Raw genomic sequence first — 13268 nt, 5'->3', positions numbered from 1 at the left:
GAACACAAGCAATTTTTAACATTGTGTCCTTCTTTCTCTAGTGATAGTTCTGACAGTGAACTGCCAGTTATAAGTGCACCCCTAAAGACGCAGGAATCTGTTTCTGTTAGCCCTCAGAGCAGATCCAAGCCTGCTGTTTCTTGGACTCTGCCTCCCTGCCAGGTGGCTGTGACTCCTTGACACCCTTTGCAATTCTGGGAGCATGTGAGAATGAAAGCAGCTGAAGTGGGAGATTGGAATTTGTTAGAGAAAATAGGTGCACCTAAAAGGATGGAGATGGCTTCTGCTGCTTCTGGTGGGCCTGTGGCTTTTCCTGTTTTCAAAGCTGTTCCTAATTCGGGACAAGAAGATAGCCATCAGGGTTTTGCATGGAGGGATCTCCAGTCAAAAGTAGATCAGTATGGTGTTAACTCTTCGCAGGTGATGCAAGTGATTCGTGTTCTAAATGCTGATCTACTTGCACCTCATGATATTGCTCACCTTGCTACGATTCTGTTTCAGCCAGTGCAGTATGGTGTGTTTCAAGCTACCTGGAAACAAATGGTTGAAAGAGCAGCATTGGACAATGTGCAGTTACCTCAGCAGGATCCACGTCACGCTGTGGGAGCTGATGCCTTGCTGGGCAATGGACCATTCTCTAACCCGGATTTGCAGGCAAGATGGGACCCCCTGGTTCTGGCATGGGCCCAGCAGCTGGGTATGAGTGTCACCATGATATTTTCTGAAAAATCCTCTTTGCCCAGGATTTTCTCCTGGGAAGCTGAGAAGCCTCAGAGAGGAATGAAAACAATAAGTATCTGATTGATGCTCCTGTGTTTGCTGCTTTGGAATGTGGCTTGAACTTTGTTTACCAACAGGCGAATGTTTGATTGGTTCCATGTGAATTGTTTTAATTTAATGACCAATCATGGTCCAGCTGTGTTGAGGCTCTGAGGAGTCATGGGGTTTTATCATCATTCTTTTCTACCCTTCTGATGTATCCTTTCTCTATAATTTAGTATAGTTTTAGTATATAATTTCTTTCCATAAAATATAATGTCATAAAATAATAAATCAGCCCTCTGAGAACATGGAGTCAAATTCTCATCTCTCACCTCGTCCTGGGGACCTCACAAACACCACACATGAGTGCTTTACTCAAAACAATGGAAATGGCAGCTCCTAAACCAAGGTTTATTACCATCCAGCAAGGGGTGAAGGAACCTTTTCTGCAGTTTGTGGAGAGGGTTGCTGCAGCCCTTGAGAAGCAAGTAGAAGATGATAAGCTCAGGCAAATTTTATGCAGACAGCCTGGGACAACGCAAACAAAGACTGCAGGTGAATTATTGATTCTTTAGCGGGAGATCCCCCACTGTCTGGTCTTGTAGTTGCTTGCTCAAAGGTTGGTTCGGTTGAGCATAAAATGGCTGCTTTGGCTGAAGTCCTGAAGTCTTCACCCAGATGTTCTGCTTGTGAAGAATCGGGGCATGTGAAGACACAATGCCCTCAAACTGCTGGACGATGTGTACACTCCAGTTGGTTTGGTTATCGCCCCGGAGAAAGTTCAAAGGCAGATGCCTTGGAAATATTTGGGGTTGATAATCACCAATACACAAATTGTGCCTCAACCTGTAAAATTGGACATTGATATTAAAACTGCTGTTGACGTACAGAAATTAGTTGGTGCAATAGATTGGCTTAGGCCATACTTGGGGATAACCAATCATCAACTGCAACCTTTGTATGACTTACTATCCAGGATAACTTCCTCTACCGATGAGAGACATTTGACTGCTGCAGCAAAAAAGGCTGTAGAAGGTGTTGAATTGCCCTTGACATCTAAATTTCTTACCAGGACAGAGTTTCTCTTGGTGTGCAATTATTTATTTTGAGAGATGATGAAATACCATGCAGATTGTTGTGTCAATGGAATGATAAATGGGAAGACAAAGTGCATATTTTGGAGTGGATATTTTTTGTCTTTCAGGTCCCGAAAAACAGCTCCAGGCCTGTATGAGCTTTTTGCAGACATCATTATCAAAGGTCGCAGACGCTGCCATGAGATCTTAGGCCGTGCTCCTGTAACTATTGTCATACCGGTACAACAATGGTATTTTGAGTGGTGTTTTCAAAACAATCATGAGTTGCAATCTGCCTTATCTTCCTTTACAGGTCAAATAGCATATCATTTACCTTCTCATCCTCTTTTGGATTTCACTAAGAAGATTCCCTTTCAGGGGAAACAATTTTGCTCTTCTGTGCCAATGGAAGGTGCAACAGTTTTTACAGATAGATCAGGGAAAACTGGAAAAACTGCTGTAGCCTGGAAGAAGAATGACTGCTGGGAATATGAAGCAATGGTTCAACAAGGGTCTTTTAATTAGTTGAACTTTGTGTCGTACTTTTGGCCTTTAGCTTATTTCCTAATTCCATCAATATAGTTGCTGATTCTGTTTATGTTGCTAATTTAGTGAAACAGTTGGATCAAGCTGTGTTGCATAATGTAAAGGAGAAACCATTATTTGTTATGTTGTTAAAAATTGTGGACTGTTATTCGTAATCGAAAGCATTCTTATTTTATTATGCATATCCATAGCCGTACATTGCTACCTGGATTCTTTGTTGAAGGTAGCGCCTATGTGGATTCCCTTGTGGCTGCCTCAGCAGTAAAAACGGTGCCTAATGTGTTACAGCAAGCTGTTCTATCTCACCAATTTTTTCATCAGGGTGCTCAGGCACCACGGCAGCAATTTAAGTTATCACACAGCGAAGCAAAGTCAATTATTTCTTCTTGCCCTGATTGTCATCTGGCTCATGTTTCACAATATTACAGCACTAATCCTAGAAGCTTACTCCCTTTGCAAGAATGGCAAATAGATGTTACAAAAATGCCTGAATTTGTCAGTCTAAAGTATGTTCATGTTAAAATTGACGCTTTTTCTCATGCCATGGTTGCTTCAGCATTGGCAGGTGAACCAGCTCGGGGTGTTATTCGTCATTTTTGCCACGCCTTTTCCATCTTAGGCGTTCCATCACATGTAAAGACAGATAATGGCCCGGCGTGTGTTTCAAAGAAATTGCAAGTGTTTTTTCGTGCCTGGGGTGTTGATCATTCCACTGGTATTCGACAGGCCAAGCAATTATTGAACGTGCTCATGGTGTGTTGAAACGACAGGTACAAAAAAAAAGGGGGAATGCAGAGGGAGTCGCCTCAAGTGAGATTAGATAAAACTGTTTATGTCTTAAACTTTCTACATCCTTTACCTGACTTAGAATTGTCTCCTATATTCTACCATTTTTTGTCTTTGAATTCAAAACAGCCAAACTTTCAGAAAGATATTAATGGATGGGTAAAAGATTTAATCACGGGAAAGTGGACTGGCCCAGTGGAATTAGTAACATGGAGAAGAGGATATGCATGTGTTTTAACAGGAAATGGCTCTTGTTGGGTCTCTGCCCGTTGTGTTAAACCTTATTTGGAGCACACAGAAAGGACAGGATGGGTGGTTCTACAGCGGAAGCAAAATGAGTAGGCAATTGCATTGGTTATTACGTGATGGAAGCATGGACCCTCAAGGAATGTGTGGTAAAGATGGTAATTCGAGACAGAGTAAAGGGAGTTATAGGCTTACCCTGAAAATACAAAATTTAAGTTAGTGGGTGTTACTTTTGCTTCTTTTCCTTGAATTGTCTTACAGAGAGGTTGGTAGTACTGAGAAATGTGTCTTGTACCATTTCCTTTTGCAGGGCACCGACAGTCCCAAAAATAGGGGAATTTGATGTACCTAAGGGAGAAGTGTTACCTTTGCAGAGGGGTTGAATTAGTAGCTGAACTCCAAACTTTGAGCAACTAGGTTGGTTGCCCATTATGACAGCAGCAACCAGTTGTAAAGTTAAGTGGATGCTACTTGGTCCTAAGTGGTGACTAGGCAGATGACTTGGTCTCTGACTCTGTGTGGGTGAAAGTTATTTGACTAGAGGTGAAGGTGTCATTCTGCTACAAATGTGTCATCTGGAAATTGCGAGGTCTGTAATGGTACTTGAGATCTATTTTTTATGTGCCTTGTTTGTATATGAGTGCTAAGATTGTGAGGGTGTGTGTTGTGCGTTGGGTAGAAGTTGGTCAGTTGTAAGTGAATGAAGAATGGATGCTCTGTCTGCTTGGATTTTTGCAAGGGCCCTGCAGAAGTCCTTAGCAGTTGTTTTTGTGGGTCAAATACAAAAAGGGGGACTTGTAGGAAAGACATTTTGGTGCTGTTGCTGTAAGCCAGCGAAGGCTTCCTGAAGATAAGGAAAGCCCCATATCTCTGGAGGAAGGTACCAAGGCTATCAGCATGGCAACGTGAAGAAAGAGAGAAAGTTACAAGATAAGGACTTTAGTTGGCTCACAGAGTGACGCGGCTCCTTTTCACCTATTGAGAACTTTGTTTATTTTTCATGACCAATGGGCAGTGTATGTGTTTGTTAAGTAAATATAATAATCTTGTAAAGCTATAAAGGCAACCTGTTGCTTTAATAAATCTCTCTTATACAGCCTTCTGATCTGAGTCCTGGTGCTTGTACCATGTCGTGCTCTATAGCGACACCTCATCTCCTCTTTAGGTCCTTGATCACAGCAGAGACAGGAGCCTGCATGGGGCCATTGATCACACTCTCACAATTTCTAAGCTTGTTGGTGACAGAGCCCACTGTCTCTCGGTTGTTATTGGCATTAATCATTGCAATGAAGGTGGTGTATTGAGATGGCCCCAGATTTGCCAGACTCCACAGCATTTGCCCTGTGCACCTGACCTTGTCAGGGTCATTATCATGCTGTCCATCCCTCCCAAAGAGTACCTCCAATACTGCCACTTCTCTCAGCTGTTGGATCCCTTCCTCGAGGATCTTCCAGCACATTCTATGGTGCTGCTCCTGCATTCTCTCCCTGTGGACAAACCTCTCTCTGACACTCAATAAAAGCTGCTCCCAGAGACAAAGGGATACTAGCTCCCTTACAAAAATCTGATTCATACCTGAGTCCTGGGTCAAGGGTCCCAAATTCCTTGCCTCACCACCATCCAGTTCAGGCCTGTACCCATAAGCTCCCAGACCCAGAGTAACCAGGTTGTATAAGACTCACATCCCTGTTGTACAATGTCTTTGTGCAGATTACAGAGACTTTTGTACATCAGGGACTCAGTGATGATCTCAACCGTTGGCTCCCCTGCGGGTTGTGAGGGGCCTCCATTCTTACCCTTATCTAGGGTGATCTGATTTCATCTTAGACCTCCTTGTTTCCACAGGGGCGACTGCTGCTGGCTGTGACTGCCCTTGCAGTTCAGATGGAACCTGGACGGTTGTAACATCTGTGGGTTCACTGCTGCACCATCAGACTCTCCCTCTCTGGGGCAGGGGGAGGGTTTCTCACCAGCTGGGGAAATGTGCTCCTTCAGCATCTGGCCCATCTCCTTCACCAGAGCCCCCACCCAGTCTGGGTGGTTCATTTCTGAGCTGGGCTGTGGGGCAGGGTCAGCCTCTGGGGCAGCAGCATCCCTTGTCTCTGGGGTAGGTGTCAGGGTGGTTATCCAGGTTAATCTTCCCTTATCTCTGAATGCTAAATAGAACAGGCCTATCAGCAACACCAACCACTGTATGATATCATTAGCATTTAGAGTGGATCTGAGCCCTTTGAAAACTGGTGGGGCAGACCCAAAGAGCTGGGTGAAGGGTTGGGAGAAAATTTCCTCTGGTGTAATCTCCTTACAGTGGGTACCATTATTAAAGTAACCCCAAAACCATACAGTTAGTGTGTGATAGCTCTGAATCCATGTCCCTGCCTTCCAGCAGAAGTTAAAGATCCATGAATTCCTCACCTCATTTAAGCCATAAAGCAAACTGGGTAACAGCCACAGCAGCCTTAGTTATGGTTAGCCTGTGTTCCAGGCATGGCCGGGGTGCTCCTGATGGGGCAGAGGGAAGAGCTCCAGGCCCTCTGTGAGGATGATGAGGGCAGTGGGCTGTCAGCGGGGGCTGGCCGGGCGAGCTGCAGTGCCTGGGCAGGGAGCTGCAATCCCTGCCCCGGCTGCGGTGGCTTCGTTCCTTGTGTGGACCAGGGGTGGCGTGGGCAGAGCACACAGAGATTCCAGGGACATGGGTGAGGGGATTCATGGCCAGCACCTTGCAGCTGATCCCCTTGGCCCCTCCTCTCTTGTGGCCATGGCAAGAGCTGGGTGGGATGGCCCTGGCAGAAAGGTCTCCATGGATTCCTGCAGATCCAGGTTCTGACCATGGCTCTGTTCCTCTCCTCAGTCCTTCAAGCCCTGAGTGAAGGCAACAGCCCCTCCCACATAAGCACATTTGTTCAGGTGATGTTCGAGGGAAGAGCTGCAGAACAATTTCCATCTGCTGGCTCAGAAGAACCAGTGTCTCTTGAAGACCTCAGGTCCCTTGGAAGGTGAGACCACCTGGAGAGCAGAGGAGACCAGCTGGAGCTGCAGGCACAGCTGATGATTGGCACAGCTGAGCCTGGGGAAGCTCCCATAGCTCCTGCCTTCTCCCTCCCTGTTGACAGCTCCCTCTCTCCAGCCCTCAGACCCTGCCTGTGGTAGTTGGTGTTTTAAGGTTGTTTTAACATAAAAGTTAGATTTCCTATGTTAGTCAGTTATAATGGTTTCTTCCATGTACCCCATTTTGTTCCCCCTAATGGTTCAGTCCTAAGTTGTTCATCACAAAGTTTTCTGCCACTTGTCTGCCCATCAGTGTGTCAGTCTCCCTGCTCCTCCCCTCATTCCCTTAGAAGCCCTTGTCAATCTCAGTTGTACTACCCCTTACTCTTGTCAGTCTCTGTAGTCACTCCCTTGTATTCTCAAATGTTCTGTGTCAGCAATGTCTCGATGGCTGACTGGTTTGTGAGGCTTCTTCCCTCCCGTGAATGATCCTTATTGGAGTTGCTGAGTGATCTGTTCCTCCCCTAAGATCCCCTCATTGGGTGAGAGTTGTATCCACCCCTTGTACCATCCCCTCTTTAAAAATGCTAGTCGGACCCATTTGCTTTGTGACTTGCACCTGACTCCTTTTGGGAATAAACCTTCCTTGGAAACTCAGACCCGTGATCCTTCCTTGTTTCCTTTGCCTCTGATTTCTCGTGCCGTGCTCCTGCTGTGTCACCCACGCCGTAGCGATTACCGCCACCCTGGACGGTCTCGGCAGAGATCAGGGGGCGGCCACTCTCGAGTGTGCCCTCGGCCACCAAGGGTGTGCCAGCCAGAGAACCTCCATCCCGTGGCTGCAGAGCCCTTCCACACCTGCCCATCCCCTTTCTCCCTTCCAGCTCATCCCTTTGCTTTGCCTTCCATTAATAAATAGTTTAGCTTCTTCACTTTACCTGCATCTTTGTGGAGCTTGAGCGATGCAAATCCAGGGCCCTGGGACACTCAGGCCCCTCCTGCCGTTCTCCTCCATGCCGTGTTTTGTGCACAGACACAGAGGAACGAGGGAAGATGAGGCTGGACAGGTCCCTGTGCTGAAGGTCCAGTTCCACAACACTGTGGAGTTAGAGATGTTGCTGAGCACCCTGGAGGCCCTGGACTTTGGAAGAGCCAACCCGAGATGCTCTGAACCCAGCTGTGAGGGATTCCATGGCAAGCATCCATGGAGGGCAAAGGAGCTTGGAATGCTGGAAGGTTTCAGGAGCAGCTTCCTGAAACCACGGCAGTGCTCCATCCCTGCACTGGATCAGGAAGAGGGCAGAACCAGAGACCATCTGGGCTTAACAGAGAGCTTTGGGTGTGCCTAAGAGCAAATGAAGCAGCAGCACGGTGCCCGAGACTCGGACGCGCGACCGTGCCTGTGCCCGGAGCGCTGTCAGGCAGTGCCGGGATCCCGGGTGTGGTTCTGGTCCCCACAACTGAGGAATGGCAGCCCCAGGCTCAGACCCAGTCAGAAAGCCAACCAAGTGAGACCAGAGGGAGGGCACCCTTCCAGTTTCTCTTGGGCATGGCCACAAAACAGCCCCTGCTGCTTCTTCCTCCGCCTGTGTTTGGGGTGTGCTGGTGGCAGAGCCAGCCAGGTTGTGCTCTGCGTTCCAAAGCCTGTTGAGAGCGGGCATGAAAAGCGCTGTGTGCACAGCAGAGAATCCTGGAAGGTGCTGGCAAGAGCGTCCTGCAGGGACAGGGCTCTGGGCTCTGGCTGGGAACAGCCTGGTTTTGCTGCTGTGACTGCAGGCAGGAGCTGAGGCAGGTGAAGAGGCAGCGGGCAGCTTGTGTTTGTAGAGGGCCTGGGGCTGCACATCTGAACCTCCCCCTGGACACACACTTGGGGGAATACAAGCTAGAGCTGGAGTGCCTGTCCTGAAAGGACCTGGAGTCATTCAGCCTTGCCAGCTTTTCTTAAGAGTGTGTTGGTGTTCCCCAGGAAAGCTACACATTTGGGGAAATGCCTTTGGAGGAAAGGGGCTTGCTTCTCAAGCAAAGTGCTTCCCAGGGAGCTCCCAGTGAGGTCGGTGCAAGTGTCCCCCTTTGGCTCTCTGTGCTCCTTTCAGTTCTTGAGGCCCCTTGCACTTGGCAGAGGGGCAGGGCAAGGGAGAAGGCTGTGAAGAGCAGGTTTGGCATCTGCCTGGACCTGCAGAGACCAACCCAAGCACCTGCAGCAGGGTGTGTTCCCCCCTTTAGACAGAGGTGTGAGCAGGAGCATCTCTGTCCAGCCACGCGCCCCAAAGCTCTCTTTGAGAGCTGTGAATTAAAAGGCCTTTACACACACTTCACATCTTCCCTGTCTGCTGTGTTTCAACTCTTGGCAATGTGCATTTGCCTCCTGCTTGGTGGAAGCTGCTGTGGCCCAGGGCTGGCACAGAGCTGGGCTGTGTGGGCCAGGCAGCATGGAGAGCCTTGGCTGATCTTGGTGTGTCCCTGGCCTCAGAAAAGACTTGGAAGGTTTGCCTCCCAAGGCATCCTGCTCATTGGCTCTCCCTGTGCATCTTGGAGAGAGCAAGGTGGGCATTTCTGGCAGCTGGTCATCAGCAGGCCTCAAAATGGGGGTGTGTTGTGGAGCGAGCCCAGCTGAGATTCCTGAGAGTAGCCCAGTGCTCCTTGCTCCCCTCTGCTGACACGTGAGCGTTTGTCTGGTTTTGGGATGGCCCTGGCTGTGTCAGGGGTGCTACGTGGACAGGAGACAGCCGGTCCTGTCCTGCTGGGTCCCAGCAGTGCCTCACAGCAGCCCTGCACCCACGTCAGGATGCGGGCTAAGAGAGGTCCTGGAAGCTGAGGCAGCTGATTTTAAGCTTGTGCAGGTGCCTACAGGTCAAGGCCAAGGGTGCTCCCTCGGGATATAGCAGTCCTGAGGGCTCTTCCTCATTCAAAAAAATTGGCAGACAAATGCATTGTCTGCCAAAAGCCCTTTTATTGACTTGGCAGGAGGACAGGTGTCTGCACCCCACTAAAATGTTTCTCTGCCACGTATAAATTTCAGTGGGTTGATGTAGGAATTGTATCAAAAATACCATCCATTTTTAAACTGCTGAGATGATTCGATAGGCAGGGGGTTAGAAGTACATTGTGTCAGATTCCTAGACTTAAAGCTGATGTCCAGGCACTGGCCAGGAGCGCTCTTGATGCCCTAAAGCAGCACAGTCTTCCTCATGGCTTCCCTGCACTGGGCTGATTCCCCACTTGCCCTTAGTTCTTCTGGCAGACTATGTCTAAAGCTTCTGTCAAGTCACTCTCTTGTCAAGTTAGGCCTGCCATGTTTTTCTTATGCTAGCTGGTGCTAAGGACTTATGTCTGTCTGTGCTAAGCACTTGTTTACTAATGTGAATTGCTTGTGCTTACTTATGTCAAACCAAGGCCTTGTTCCATTGCCAAAGGTGCCTGAGGCCCCCTGCTCCTTGTGGCACCAGTTGCTTTGCTGTGGGATGTTCTGCCTCCCCGGAGAGTAAAGAGGGAGCTGGAGAAAGAGCTGGCCAGGCTGCTCTGGATCCTTTCCCAGCAGCCCTGGCTGAGTGGAGCAGTGCGAGCTGAGCGCAGAGGTGCCCATGGAACAGCCGTGCCCAGGAAGGCTCGGTGGGAAGGGTGATCCAGGAACCACAGGCCTGGCAGCCTGAGCTGCCACCGGAGAAGGCCTTGGAGCAGATCCTCCTGAGTGCCAGCCCACGGCACGTGCAGGGAGCCAGGGCGTCTGCTAGAGGCTGGGAAAGCTCTGCGGAGGGACAGGGACAGCTGGGGGTCCTGGTGGGGTGTTGAGGGCTTCTGTGTGGGAGTTTGGGGGATTGGTGTTGGTGGGTGTTGGAGAAGGCGTTGTCTGGAAGGTGAGAGGTCTAGGCTGGAATTTGAGTCAGTTTGAAGGCAGCATCTGTGCTTTGGCACAGCTTTGGTTACAGAGGGCAGAAAGAATATCTGTGACTTTTACTCTTCATGGTCCTGATTCTCCTGCAGGGAACAAGAGGGAGAGCTGTACTTTACTGGCCACTTAGATATCTGTACCAGGGGGAGGATTAGCCCTTTTGCCATCTACTCATTTGCTTGGGCTACTTTTGTAACATGAGTGGACTTTATTTCTTGAGAGCTTTTATTCCTTAAGAGAATAAGGATATTATCATCCCTTCATAGGAAACTGTGTGCAAACCAAAGAATGGCCTTTTGTTTGCCTCTGTGTAGTGTTATGTTCTGTCAAGTGACTCTCAGTGGATGATGTTAAGGCAAATGAGTTGCTGCTTTGAGAAGGGAAGCAAAATTCCAACTCTTCACCTTCTCAGGCCATCCCAATAAATTTCGGAACTTTGCAACTTTTTAGAACTACTTGAGTTGAGCAATGGGAAGTAAAGATTTCCTGAACTGAGGATTCTTAAATGCCAGGTTCTTCTGTGCCTTTGCCACTAAGGTGTTTTTGTGCTGAAGGAAATGACTTCAATGAGAAAATAATTTCAGCATGGAGTAAGAGACCAAGTGCTGCCAGCAGTTGCTCCAGGTGCTGCTGCCAACAGCCCCTGCAGGAAGGAGCACAGCCCCCAATGCACGTGGGCTTTGGCTCCCTGTGGCACAGAAGCCCCCGGGGGCACAGGTCTCTGGGGCAGGAGATGGGCACCAGCGCTGCCAGGGCTCGGGGGGTGGCAGCTCTGCTTGGGCAGGGACTCTGCCACACCTGCTGATGTCAGCGCTCCCGGGTCCCAGGGGTCAGAGCAGCATTCGTGCCCTGGCCCACACGTTCCCTGTCCGTGTCACACCCGTGGGTTTAGGATGGCCACCAGCTGGGACGTGTCCCAAGGAGGCCGTGCCAGCTTCTGTGGAAGGTCCTGTGCCCTTCCCAGCGGGGCTGCATCAGCAGCCCTGGGGCTCCTTCTGCTGCCCTGAGCCTGCAGAGCAGGGCAGTGTTTGCTGATGGTTTGAGCTGTTCCTAAAGACCCTGTTGGGCTGTCTTAGACACTTGGTGTGAGTGATTTCTTCCAACCTGAGCCCCTTAGGCTGGGCTGGGGGCGGCCCCAAGGCAGGGGGCAGTGTTTGCAGGGGTCCTTTGTGACACGGTGCAGCACGGTCACCGTGCCATGGAACGGGTGTCCAAGGCCCCTTTGTGACACGTGGGAAAAAGAAGCTTGCCCAGCTGCTGGGAACAGGCAATGGGGCAGAACGGGACAGAGCGGTGCTGTCAGGAGCCCCCGCACAACGCTCTCGTTCCTGTCTGACCCGCAGCCTTTCCCCGGCGTTATTCCTGCAGCTGAGCTTGAGGCCAGACCACGGGACTTGGTGACCCGTGGCCTTGCCGAGGCTTCTCTTCTGAAGCTGCTCTCGAGGGCAGAGCGTGGCACTTGGTGCCCCAGAGGCATCTCCCATCCCTGCCACCAGTGCCCTCGAGGCCCCACCAGAATCCTTGACAGGAATCTCCTGTCCTTGTGGCAGGAGCCCTGGAGACCAGAGTGCAGGACTTGCTGTCCTGTAGCCTTCCCCAGGCTTCTGTCTTGAAGGTGCCTTCCAGGCACAACTGCAAGACTTGCTGACTCGGAGCTTTTCCCAGGCATCTCTCCTGCAAGTAGCCACAAATCCAGCCACTAACATGGAGCAGAGACCCCTGAGAGCGCCCAAGGTGGCCTGGGGGGAACAGGAGGAAGAAGGCCCTGCAGCTGTCCCAGCACAGGAAACCAAAGAGGTGGTACCGTTTGAGCTGCCGCAGGAGGGTGAGTGCCAGAGCTGGGCCGCAGGCTTGGTGCCTGCAGCCAGCTTGGCACCTTTGCATCCCATCCCGTCCCATCCCATCCATCCCATCCCATCCATCCATCCCATCCATCCCATCCCATCCCATGCAATCGCATTGCATCCCAACCCATCCCATCTCCTGGGGATGTTCCCATGGACAGAATGGAATAGGGATGAAGAAGACATGGAGCAGAGAGACCCAAGAGTGCCCAAGCTGCTCACGGTGGAGGAGGAGGAAGAAGGCCGTGGACCTGCTCCAACACAGGAAACCAAAGAGGAGGTGACACTCGGGCTGCCACAGGAGGGTGAGTGCCAGAGCTGAGCCACAGGGTGGGTGCCTGCAACCAGCTTGGCACCTTTGCATCCCATCCCATCCCATCCCATCCCCTGGGCCATGCCCATGGACAGGACAGAAAAGGGGCAGGGCAGACACCCCCCAGGGGCCGTGCTCCATCCCCTGGGGCATCCCGGGGCTCTCCCTGCCTGGGGACCGCAGGGCTGGGCCGTGTTCTCTGGCCTCTCTTGCAGCCCCTCAGTTCTGGCTGTGCTCGCTCTTTGCCAGGTGCAGCCCTGGAGCGCACACAAGAGCAGGAGCCCGCCCGTGGCCTCTTCCGCAGAACAGCGCAGGTACCTGCAGCCATCCTCACCTGGGCTGGGCTTGCTGGCACCGCGCTTGGAGCATTCCCTGTAACATCCCTGGCTTCTTGCCCTTCTCCTACAGCTGGTTTGCAAATTCATGAGGAGAATTAGGGAGGAAGAGACCAGCACCATGGACAGTGGGCTCAGAGCCTATTCGCACATCTTCAAAACTAAGACCAGTGCTGCTCTGCTGGACATGCTGGTAGAGGAGGGCTTTTCCAGCCCAAAGCAAGTAAGCAGCCTGTGGCCAGGCTTTGATCCTCCCAGGAATTGCTTGCTCTCCCAAGCCATGCCTGCTGCTCACTGGAACTCTTGGAGGCCATGGCAGCGTGGTGGCAAGGGAAGCACTTGTCTGGAGAAGCTGGGCACATTCCTCCCTCTGGCAGCCTTCCAAGTGTCCCCGTGCCTTGTCCCAGGTGCCCGCCCTGGTCAGGTACATCCACCAGTGGCTCCAGGCCAATCAGTTTGCTGAGCACAGGCTGAACAGGAGCC

The sequence above is a fragment of the Molothrus ater genome, unplaced genomic scaffold (genome assembly GCF_012460135.2).
Source record: "Molothrus ater isolate BHLD 08-10-18 breed brown headed cowbird unplaced genomic scaffold, BPBGC_Mater_1.1 matUn_MA502, whole genome shotgun sequence".
Taxonomy (NCBI): Eukaryota; Metazoa; Chordata; class Aves; order Passeriformes; family Icteridae; genus Molothrus; species Molothrus ater.
This window is presented reverse-complemented; position numbering follows the sequence as displayed.